Raw genomic sequence first — 12,538 nt, 5'->3', positions numbered from 1 at the left:
AAGAGCTAAATGCATTTTATTGCAGCACTGTTAATTGATTTGGTATTTGCCATACAGTTCTAAATTTCACATCCTGCATTGTAATCAGATAAGAAACAATATTCAGAACCACTTATATGATTTAGGAGAAGAAAACCAATACTACACAGCTATATGACTTGCGAGACCTACACGGATATCTTTGCACAGCGCTGCTTTGACAAAAGACACTATCAGCTTCCATTTGGGAACAGCTCACATCTTGCTGGGGTGTGGAAATGGCTCTTACTTTTCAAAGTCAGTTAGGTGGCTTTGACCTTCCTGATGACAGTGTTTAGAGAATTTAGAGCACAATACATGTCAAGGAAATGTTATCAGTATCTACTTCAAATCATGTGAATAAAAGGGTAATTATCACACAGGGGAGATGAGAAGAGATTATGGGAGAAAAATAAGCACAGAAGCTTGGCTAAGATATATTTTTTTAAAACTGGAATCAGTAGTCAAAGATTTCTTTTAAAGAAACAAAAAAACCATAGAGAATATCATTTTTCTTATGGAAGGCTGTCTTGGGCAACAGCAATCCAGGATAAAACTGAAACACTTACTAACAAGCAGAACCTCTCTCCCAGCAGCAGGGAGAAAGTGAGTTGGAGAAATGGCGAGGAAGGGAAAAAGCACAGGAGTCCTATGCAAGTCAATTCTTCCTACAAAAATAGAAGCAGCAGAAGGAACAAATTAGCAGGTTTTTTTACATACAACACAGAGCATCTAAAAAGAAATATGATGTAATTGGGGTCATGGAGATTTGTTTTGTGCAGAAGACTGGTTAAGATACCAAACCAAAAAAATAAAAGGAGACTCAGAAGAATTTGAAGAGAATGTTGGGAAAAGGGATATTCGATACCTAAGGAAATAATTTTCATACTGCAGACTTGGTAAGGAACTGAGAACATGTTATCACTCTAATTATAGAGGTGTGGAAGTGGAAGGCAGAACTATCAGATGTTGGGACATCATAATAATCCTAAATCCTATAAAAACTGCAAGGCAGAATGTGCCATATGATCACATAAACTTGACCATTGTGCAGCTTGTTTGCCAATCTGCCTGGGAATAGCGACAGAGTCTATGTGGCCTACCAGGAGTGGACAGAGAGAGCAGGAAGCTGCCCAAGTTATTACAGCAAATAATGTTTTATGGTCAGACACTATAGATCAAGGTACAACTATTGGGTTTTTTTTTTAATTTCTATTAAATTTCCTTTGTTTTTACCACCTGACACAGAGAAGAGGTCAGCTTGAAAGTTCCTCTCTCCTTCAAGATATCCATGGACAAGATCATTAACTTCTGCAATGATAAGAGAGCAATGCAACATGTGTCAGGAGGTTTTGCCAACTGTCCAGCAATGCCTGAAAGACACACAACTAGTGGGACAACTAGTCTTTGCCAGACTGTTCATCCAGCAGAATTTTGGGGAAAAAAGCCTGCCTCTGGCAGCAATTAATGATAAGCAGAATCTGCCTGCAGTCTCTTGCTCACAATACAAACCTGAATCCATGGCTTTGGAAAAGGCTGAAATTCCTAAAGGCTGAAATTCCAGATTTGAAAAATGGTAGGCCAACACAGGGAGATACACCAGGGTGAGAAACTACATTTTGGAAGGCCTCTTTCAAAGGCTAGAAGTGACTTCCCTGGGAAACAAAACTGCTCCACATCTCTGGAGTCCCCTGGGGAAAGTACTTCTAGTTTCCATCCAGTCAGCACCCAGTTTACAGTTTTCTAGAGCATGTAACTTCTAAGCCACAGCATTTTGACACCAGCAGGATGAGCCAAAGATCATGTTTACATGAACTGTCTGAAAGTCATATGGATCTTTCACTCTCACAGATTCCTTCCCTGCAGGTTTCCTATAAACCACAGTAAACATCAGATAAAACATCAGATACCATCCTCAACTAGAATCTCTTTAATCAGCATCTAAATACAGTATACGATACAATAAGCTACCCAGAACATCTCAGCATCTTTACTTGTCCCTGAGTTTAAATATTTAGTAAATATTCATGGACTTTCTTGAAACTGCTCCTACCTTGGATTTTTTTCAATGGAAATATATTCATCATAATGTGTTTTAGCTCAAGTATTTAAAAGTGTATTGTGCTTCTGTTGCTGAAATTGGTTAAAAAGCTACAACTTGTACCTAAGCTATGGCTAATTCCAGCAAAATGAGTATGCAGCACTGGTATATTTTTTTTCAATTAATTCAATAAAAAGGGTAATTTATACTAGAAAGGTAATTTAAAGAGAAAAAAAAATCCCCAACAGATAAAACTGCAGATGTTATTCTTTCCTTCTGACTCATGACGACTTTTCCTTCTTTTTCCTTGAGGTTTGTGCTTTCACCTGCTTTGTTAAGCAGAATTTAGATTTAGGTTTATAACAGTATTTTCAGAAGATTGCAATCAAGGTTTTTCCAATTTAGTAAATTACGTTTAAAATTAACTTTCTGATAGTTCCCTTATAAGGAATTTTGTGGCTTCAATACCACAAGGGGCTAGGCCTTGAAATGTACTTGATTCCATGCTTCTACTAATCTCCAGAGAATTTTATCCTATTTCTATCCCTTACATAGCTATAAATAGAAAAATGAAACTATGTTTAATTATGAATAATCTAGTAAACACCTTGAAATACCCTGCCTTCAGCTAACAGTAATCAAAGCTATCATCAAAATAAGTTACGATAGTTACAATGATTTAGAGAAACTCAGGCACTGAAACAGTTTAAATAAATTGACACAGCACTCAAAAATATGCTAGAATGATGAATTATTTCTAATCCATTAATATTGCAAACTCCTTTTACCACTTCAAGACTATTTCTGTGTGGGTTTATACTTTAATGTTATTTATTTGAAATAGCAAATAGAGGCAAATGCTCAGCAAGTGAACTTTCATGCATCCTTAAGAGTTCCATTTCTATATTATGTGTGCCTGGGTTCTATAGAGAGCAATATTTTGTTATACAATATTTATATTCTGTCCTCCAGTTACTTGGCACACACAAACCATCACACTTATGGATTCAACTGGAGAGATGACGTTCTGTAACCTTTGAGGTGCTGGGTACATATTTTGGAGCAATTCTTACGCAATTCTTGTTTCTCTTTCTCTTCTATTAAAAGGCTGAGTCTTTAACAATAGTAGGCTGTAATTCTTCAAATATTGAAATAAAAATATTAGTTTGATATAAGTGCAGAGAAGGACTCCCTTAATAATGGAAAAAACTCTGTTTGGCCTGGTAGAATAGGGGACAATTGCCCTGTGGTACATACAGTAGGGTTGGTGGGAAGAGAAGGAAAGTTGAACACCAGGAAAAAGGAGTAGGGGAAGCAATTAAGTCCTTAGCTCTTCAGATGGAGAAAGAAAATTACCATCTCTAGAATGCAGAAAAGTTAAGTGGGATGGGAAATGTCGAAATTCTTGATGTGCCATAAAAAGCAGTATTTCTATTGAGTTCAAGATTTTTGTCATCTGGTTGGAGTTCAGTTCTGGGGTCATCTTTTGGCAATATATTTCTGTCTTTTCATTCCCATGCTCACAAGTTGTTTGCTTTTACTGGCCTAGTATTGATCAGGAAAAATGTTGTCCTTCCTAAAACGTATCTTCAGCATTTGTGAATTCTAATAGTTCCATTGTGCAGGACAGTTGGTGAGGTGGTTGTTTTGTATTTGATACAGATGTGTTCATAAAATATGCGGGTTCAAATGCTTAGAGTCGTACATCCTTTTACTAGTACAATAGACTCAGTAATAATAACAAAAGTACAAGACTTTTGAACTAAAAACTGATGCTCCAAAATTACTTTATTCCAAACTGTATATTTTAATTTGGTCTTATTTTTTATTTGGTACTTAAGGAGCAAGATATCTTTAATAATGTTACATGTCTGTTAACTTTCCTTTCCCAAGCAAATTCTAGCCAGATGAGGACAAATTTGAAAGACAGATAAAAGCCTGAAGCTCCTGCACACATTCTGAAAATCAGCAGCTGTACAGAAAAAGAAACAAATTAGCGCTCTAACAGGGAAAGACAGACAGGATTCAGCCATTATATACTTCTCTTTGGCAGCTGCATGTTAACTGCAGAAAGTGCTATTTCTTGGCAGTGAGCTCATCACAGGAGACTTGGGAAGAAACGGGGAATAATGCTGTCAGAGGAGAGGATTTAGGAGATAAAGAGCATAAATCCATAGGAAGCCAGGCCTCATTAATTCCCATAGTTGATAACAAAATTATGTTCCCTTTCCTAACAACTACTTTTTACTCTATAATTGTAATTTTGAGTTACTTTATACAAATGTATACATTTACTCTACCAACAAATGAATAGTAAAAATAGTAGTTTACAGAAACAAAGAGGTGCATATTTTACCTCTCTTTTTTCCTTCCTTGATCTTCACAGAGCTTGACCACACACACCCACACACACCCACATGTATTCACTAATGAGATGTTGAACTGGTAACCTATTCAGTGAGAGACTTATCAAAGAAAGACTGCATCAGGAAAAACAGCAGGTGAAATATGGAACATTCAGTAGTAAATATTTTCAAGGTACAAAGGATAAGCCACATGGATATTTCCTTTTTGAGAAGGGATAGACAGGGTAGAGGCAAACCTCAGATTTTTCAGATTAGTAACAGTGACAAGAAAAAAGGCTATGGATGGATTTGGCTGTTTGTAAAGAAAGTAAAAATAGTTGGACAAGTAAGATACTCAAGGAAGTGCAATAGATTGGTAAAATATTGAAGATGTTGATAGGAAAGATGTACATGGAGGGTAAAAGTGCATTTTGATAATGAACTTCTAGTTTAGCAGTAAATCGTTCATGTTGGAAACTCAGAATTGTACCCAAAGTAAGTAAAAAGTTATTGTGGGTGACAGATCATTGCAGGATCTCATGCTACCAACAGCTCTTATCGACAGAAAGACGCAAATTGTATTTTTAAATTGAAGGCACAGGATACGTGTTAAGTCTTTAAAGGAACTGTAATGCAACCTAAGCTATAAAATGCTGGGATAAAAGTCAATTGTAAATCTCCTTGACAGTTATTTCTGCAGTTCTAAAACTGAACTACTGAAACAGTGATACAAGAGTCATAAAAACAATGCAACATAAGTCCCGGATGTACTGGATTTATGAATAGGATTGTCTTTTATGAAAGGGGCATAGAAACCTCAATTAACTAGAAAAAAGAATTAACAGAATTGTTTTAGTATCCAGAAATGTGACTATCATCCAGACAATGAATTATGCATTCCTTAAACTAATCTGATTCTCCAGTAATGCCATGTTAAAAAAAAAATTGTAACCATGACAATTTACACTTTGCTTCTGTATTTTGATGCAGTAAAGATCACTGTTAATATTTCACAGGAGTGAGGAAGAAATGGAGAGTGAAAATAGGAAGACTTGCCTACAAACATCAATAGCAAACATCAATAGGGCTTGTGCTTCTGTACTAAGATCTTACTAGAATACAAGGATATTGTTATACTAGTTTTCTTGCTTGCCATCTTCTGTAGAACATTGTTCAGAAGGTTTCTAAGAACATTTTTCACAGAACCTTATTATACCAGTAATTAGAAACTTTCTGGCAGTAAAGAAAAACTAAGAAACCTTGGACTTCAAGGATATTGGATTGAGTTCTATTTACATAGACCCTAAGGAGCACATGAACCTTGATTTAAATTACATTTAAAACTAAATCTATTTTGCCAAACCAGACCCTTTTCTCATTACCAATCTAGTGAACCAGACCAAGCAATGGCAAATTTGAGTCAGAAGTCATTGACCTCATCTGCTTCACGTAGTACCTTCAGCATCAGGTTGCAACCGGGGAAAACACACTTTTGTGAGCCTTTGAATAATGAAACTTCATAATGGAGCTTGTGACAAGAGGTCATATTTTCACTGAATGGCCACAACTCTCGAGTAGTAGGAAGCTGCAAATATTTATGGGCCTTTCTCATACTGTTTAAGTTTTATTTGACAAGCCTGAACATACAACTATATAAAACTTTTTCTATAATTTAGCATAATAACCCAGCTTCCATTGGGCTTTGCATAGATATAAAGTGAGTGGAAAAATTCACACAGCTCTACCAGTGCATCTCACTAGCAATTTCTGACAGCTGCTTCCTCATACTTGATCTCTAGACAGAGAAGTCAGACAACTAGTTGAGGCTTCCAATTGCGCTATGGATAAGGGTGATTATATAGTTTGCTTCAAATGTCCTCAGGAACATTTCTGTTCTGATTGATTGAGATGGTGATCTGCAGTATGAGTCTTACCCAAGAGGAGCTCAGACTGATCTTGTTCTCTTCAGATTAGAAGAGTCTGAACGACACCCTTCAATGGGGCAACTAGAACGAAACGTGCCCAGTACTCGTCTGAGAGAGTAGAGTATAAACCCTTTACTTTCTATTTTGATGACAGTGTCGCTCCCTTGGAAACACGGGTTACACTTTTCCATTAGACATTAATATATGAATACAAGGAAAAAAAACAAAAGACCAAACAGAAGTTATTTACTGTTTCCCTGGATAGCCCTTCTCAACACAGCATTAGGAGAACAGAATGACTCCACAAGACTGGAAGCTCAGCAGTAAACTAGATGTAGTTCAGATAGGTGGGAGAGGACTTCAAAGATATTAAAAACATACAAGGGCTACATTAAAAGTAGTAACTGCCCAAAAATTTTATAGTGGAGAAACAGGGACAGACACTGGTCTGATCAGTTGTATAAAATAATCATAAATTCAGTATAACACAAACATTGCTTACAAGTAGAGAACAAATAACAACTTCTACAGAATTTTACCATTATCTTCAGGAAAATTCATATGTACGAGCCTACTTTCATTCAGCTACTGTCAGCAAGTGAAATGTTTAGAAAGATCCATTAAAACCTGCAGGGGAAGAACTTACGCCCTATATGGTGACCAGAAACCCTCACTTTCCTCATGAGTTCATTTCTTGTTACATGCAGTTGCCCCATGACATTAAAAAGAACCTGTATGAGGAGTAACCATTCCCTTTTGGCAGTTACTGTTAGTTAAGGCATCACCCTTATTGTTTCAAAATAAACCAAATATAAATATCACCTAGTACTCAAAGGATATACATCTCTCTATATATATGTATGATAGCTGGGGGAGATCATTGTTTGTTTTAGGTTTTGTACTTGTGAACAACATCTAGCTCATTTCAAAAGAAATAAAGCTCTAACAGAGAACACTACCCCCACTATATTATCAAGGTTGCAGGCACTGACAGCTGATTAACATACATCTGATGTTTTACTACTGGTGAAAAATCCATCAACCCAAGCATTTTATTAGTAACTTCTCTGAAGCATTTATGTTTTGTTAAAGAAAAAATTCTGCCCCATACTTTACTGTAGAAAAAGGATCAAAGGCAATTTCAAAACAAACTGCCAAGGGTTATAGTGCTAAAAGCATCCCTAACTTACACAATAAAATTAATTTTTTTATATGAATTACGTTGCCACAGAAACCAGCAACCAGCATGAATCTGAGACCATTTTCTGTAGAATTCATGTGACTTGAGTTTAATCAACAGTGATGGTATTAATTTAAAAGCTGGGAAATAAAAAAAAAAAGCCTGCCATTTTCTGAGAATTAATAATTTCACAGCTGTGGAAAAGGACTGTTCTTCAGTAGTCTAATTTTGTAATTTGAACTCAACTGCTGTGAACACTATTGGACATAGTGGCATCTTATTAACTTCACTGGAGTTGGTCATAATTGCATGCACAGCTGACACATCCAACACTAAGATTTTGGAGGACAAAGCTTTTAGGTTTAGGAGATTTTGTAAAAGATTTTATCTTCTTTTCTTGTATTTGTCAGAAAAAAAAAACCCTCTAAACATACCTGTGGCACTTCAGAAATGATTGTTAATATGCTTTGGAGAGGAAGATGGGGAGAACGCTCCAGGGAGTTCTCCCTCAGTAGCTCCATATTCTCTCCCACGCCCTGTAATTTCCACCCTGGGAAGCTGACAGAGATTGGTTCTACCTATGAAATTTCCATAAGTACCAAACTAAGTGCTATTAAACACATGGAAGAGAAATTTGATGTTAAATTGGACACTTATGCTCTACGAATGGGAAAAATTAGGGGATAAAATGGAAATGCTTGAAGGTACACATTCAGCTATAAATGCTCAATATGATATTAAAAAAAATAATCTAAGGGCTAATGTAAGAAATCTTTCTGCTCTGTTAAAAATAATGATATGTTATGCCATAAATTAGAGGCTCTAGAGAACCAGTGTCAGAGCAGGTATGTGAGCATGAGTGGTGTTTTTGAAGGAAATGGTGACGTTGAAGTAGGCTTCTGAGGATTCCACTTCCACAGCATGTCAAGAAGTGCATCTGATCTAGTGAACTTGCAAAAAGTAATTCAGACATGAGAGCTGCCTTACAGAGCAGTTTCTCTCTTCTAGCTGAGCATCTTCGAATTCTGTTGCTGTTTCCTAAGGAAATCTAAACTTCTTAGAGAATCTTACAGTTGACTCGATGGGAACAGAATTTCTGTTTTAGAATGGGTTAGACACACATAATATGCATATTTTTGTTGAAAGCAGAACAATTTCTAAGCTTTGTCAAATACGTTCCTTTAGGAGAAAAGATAAATTTTGGGTTCATATTTATGAGATAATTGTGTTCATATATGGGATAATTTTTCAATAGAATATATATCGTGAACATGTGTTTTTCATCTCGCAAAAAGCAGAAGCAGCATAGAAACATCTTTACAGCACCGAAGTGGGGTGGGAGAGAAAGATTTTTAGTGTTTGTTCAATTAATGCAAGTTCTTAGTGATGAAATGGCACTTCCTATAGTCCCAAACTAGTTTTATTCCATGGCAGAAATTTTTATCCTTCCAACGATGTGGTCTGTAATTGAAAGCTGTAGGGCTATCCGCACACCTTTCTCAACAGCAAGTAAATACAATATGTTCCTACTCTGAAAAAAAGAGGCTAGATCATAGCAGTGAATATAATCCTTAGAAACTAGACATTTGCCATGACATCCATCTAAGCACTCTCCTGAGATCTGTGCCTACCAGATTTTGCTGTCATTCCAGTGCAGCTTCAGAACATGAGCCTCTTGTCATATTGGAAGGAAGGATTACAAAACTTTCAGGAGACAGCCCCTCTTTGAAGGAACCAGAACCACTTAGCTGATATTCCATGCCTGCAATTTGTAAAAAATTGGCAACAAGAACACATCTTGCACTTGCAAGAGATCAGATAGATCAGTCTGTCTTTTGTATCTTCTGCTACTTAGGTTTTCCCTCCCCTTCATGTTCATGCACTCAGCAGAACTTTGCAGGATACTTGCAGATTATTAAAACTATATATAATTAGCATTTTAAAATATAAAAACTCCCCATGTTGTGTTTTAGACATATAATTGGTGTTTTGTAATTGTTTTTTTACCCCATGAGGTGCCTTTTCTGTGTACTATATAGCACAGAACCTAGATACTCTCCAGGTGGTCCCTGAGGTTAGAAAACATTATATACAATTTAACCCTCTCCTCTGACACTTGCATAATAACTAATGGGAGGAACCAAAACTTGGTAAGGGGAAACAAAGCAAAACAAGGTATTAATTTCTTTTTTTAAAAATCCAACAAACAAGCCCTACAAATGGGTTCGTATTCGACACATTTTGGCATAATAAGTACAACACATTTTGAGGCTACACTAAATTGAAGATTTCAGACACCACTTCAAAATATATTTACCCTTATCCTGATTCCCGCAGCATTCATTTCTTCCCAATCTTTGTCCATTACCACAAGAATTCTTGAGGTTTGTATTTTTTAATCCTTGTTCAATTAACGGCATATGTCTAAAAAATGTGTAAGCTTTTTTTTTTATTACCACTTTTAAGTCCTGGTCTCCATAGAATACTGTAGCAAGAAGGTATTTATTCTAATTGGTGTCACGTTAGCAGTTAGAACTGTACACACAGAAACAACGGGCAGAGGTGATGCTTAAAAATAAATGCCTTCTCATAGAAATCCATGGAATTTAAAAGTATATCAGGACCACAGCAAAGACAAAACTGCACAACACTGTGCTAACATGGAGCTCAATAATTAAATACAGAAATATGGATTGGAGGTCACAAAAGTTTTATATTTACCAGGCTGCTAACGAGGCTTTTGGGGGACAGAGGCCTTCAGCTTTAGTATTCATGTCTCTAAAAAGATACTGAGTTTCACAGACCTCAGCAAAAGTGTGACAATAATTACATTGGAAAACAGGTTATACTTTGAGAAAGAACAAAACAAATTCTAGTTCAGATCATATTTAGGTAAACCAAGAAATGACAGTATTTAGAGCACTTAAGGCAGTATAGATTCATCATCAATTCAGCTCTTTACATCCAGATTAGATTCTTCAGAATGAGCAGAAACGCAGAAATTGATTGTGATCTTATTGGGTTATGAGCACCATTACTGAAAGTTAAGTCTGTATGTCAGTAGAATTCATACCAGAAGGTGTTAATGATCTTTTCTGACATTAGCAATTATTCTGTCTACCCAGAATTAAATGTTAAAAATGTTGTTACAGCTTTTCGAAGTATTATCATCATTCAAATTCACCACTGTTCTTTAGGTCTTATAAAAGACTAAATAGCTTTTTCATTTTGAGAAACCAGTGAGGCTAGTTAGTTAGCATTGAAGAATTTATTTTGCAGAGCATCTGCAGTTTTGTTCAAATTTAACAACCTAATTCCTTTCAGTACCTTCCTCTCATGAAAATCTTTATGTTCTAACAGTCACCAACCCCATATTTCTTTTCTGTTGAATTATTCTGTAGGAGGACATGTGAACCAAGTAGCAATTCCTACGTCAAACAAGTCTTATTTTTAATAATATTCTGTTTCCTTCTTTCTACATCACAGAAATTCTTTCTCCCATTGCCCAACAAGTACTAGTTCTTGTTTAGTAAACAGACTGCCTGCTGAATCTGAGCCTACCTTATTTTCTGGGGTTTTGGGTTTTCAGTTGGGTTTTGTGCCTAGAGTCTGGTATGAAAATATGAACCTTGCTGAGTCTACACAACATTTGAATGACTATTTTTTCATTACAATCCAGAGTACTAAATCCAGAGAACTAAATTCAGACATAGGAGGTTTTCAGTGTTACTAGAGATGTTCAAAAGACTGTTGTCAACTCAACTGACCTAGTAATTTCAGAATCACCTTAAAACCTGGCAAAATTTTGTTGTCCATCAGACTGAAAACACAGATAAATGTTACCCCTACTAATATTATATTAAACATGTTTAAGGACATTTTTTAAAATTATATATACATTTATGTGCACAAATGACATTTATTGAAATCATTTGAAATCCACATGAGGCCAGAAATATTATAAATGGGTAGGATATGCATGAAATGATGACAGCTAAGAGCACTCAGGACTCAGTTATAGACCACTGTCAGGTATGAAAGGTGAGTTTATAATGAAGTTCAGGTATGGAATTACTAGTGTCAGTGGAAGGAGTTCCTCAAGCTTTTCATTCTCTGTTTTGCCTGTTTCAATTTGGGTTTATGAGATTCATGTCATAGACCATTAAACCAAAGAAATCTCAAAGAAACTACCTGCAAATTCAGTCACGTTTCCCTTTTGTCTCAGTTTATTATATTGTAAGTTTTGAAGACAGAAAACCCGGGTCATATGCTATTGCTTCCCAACTTGTGGAATTACACACAAAAATGGGTAATTAAATCCCTCTTCAAGTCTTAGGAAGATAATAATTTTTTTTCTCAACAAGAAAATTCTCGTAAATTTGACCCTATATCCCTGTTCTATGTCTCCAACATATTATCTATCTTTTAGTATGTGCAGACAGTCTAGTTTATTCTACAGTGGGAAATACTTAGAAATTGTACATGTTTATACTTAGAAACTATTTTTATACAAGATTTATTTACTCTGTTTTTATCTTTACAATGCAGTGTGCTAGGTTCTCGTAGGTGCAGCCTCTCAGTACCAGTTAGCACATTTTCTTCTCTGAACAATGTAAAACAATTTGCAGTTGTCCTGTCAAAAACTAAAGGTAAAACAAAATGAAAGCAATTAATTTTTGCAAGCAGAGAAATACAAGCAAAAAGGTATCTTTGAATTACGTGGCCCTTTGCAACAGGTAAACTCTCTAAAATTGTGACTCCTAATCACTGGATAAAGTGTTTTGATGTTTAAAAAGATAATCGATGCTATAGAATTTCTTTAAATACCGAATAGCTTTAATTGGGGTGGGGAAGAGGCTAACCTTGAAATGATTCACAATCTCTTCACAGGCCCAAATCCTTAATCTTCACAAGGGTAGCCAATCTGTCCATCAAGATCAATAGGAATAGCAGCCTAGGCAGTATCTCACAGACAAGCAACATCAGAAAAGGAAAAATGAGGGAGATGTCCTTTTTTTCCAAATTATTT

Source organism: Gallinula chloropus (genome assembly GCF_964237585.1).
Source record: "Gallinula chloropus genome assembly, chromosome: 8".
NCBI lineage: Eukaryota > Metazoa > Chordata > Aves > Gruiformes > Rallidae > Gallinula > Gallinula chloropus.
Note: the sequence above shows the minus strand (reverse complement) of the source record.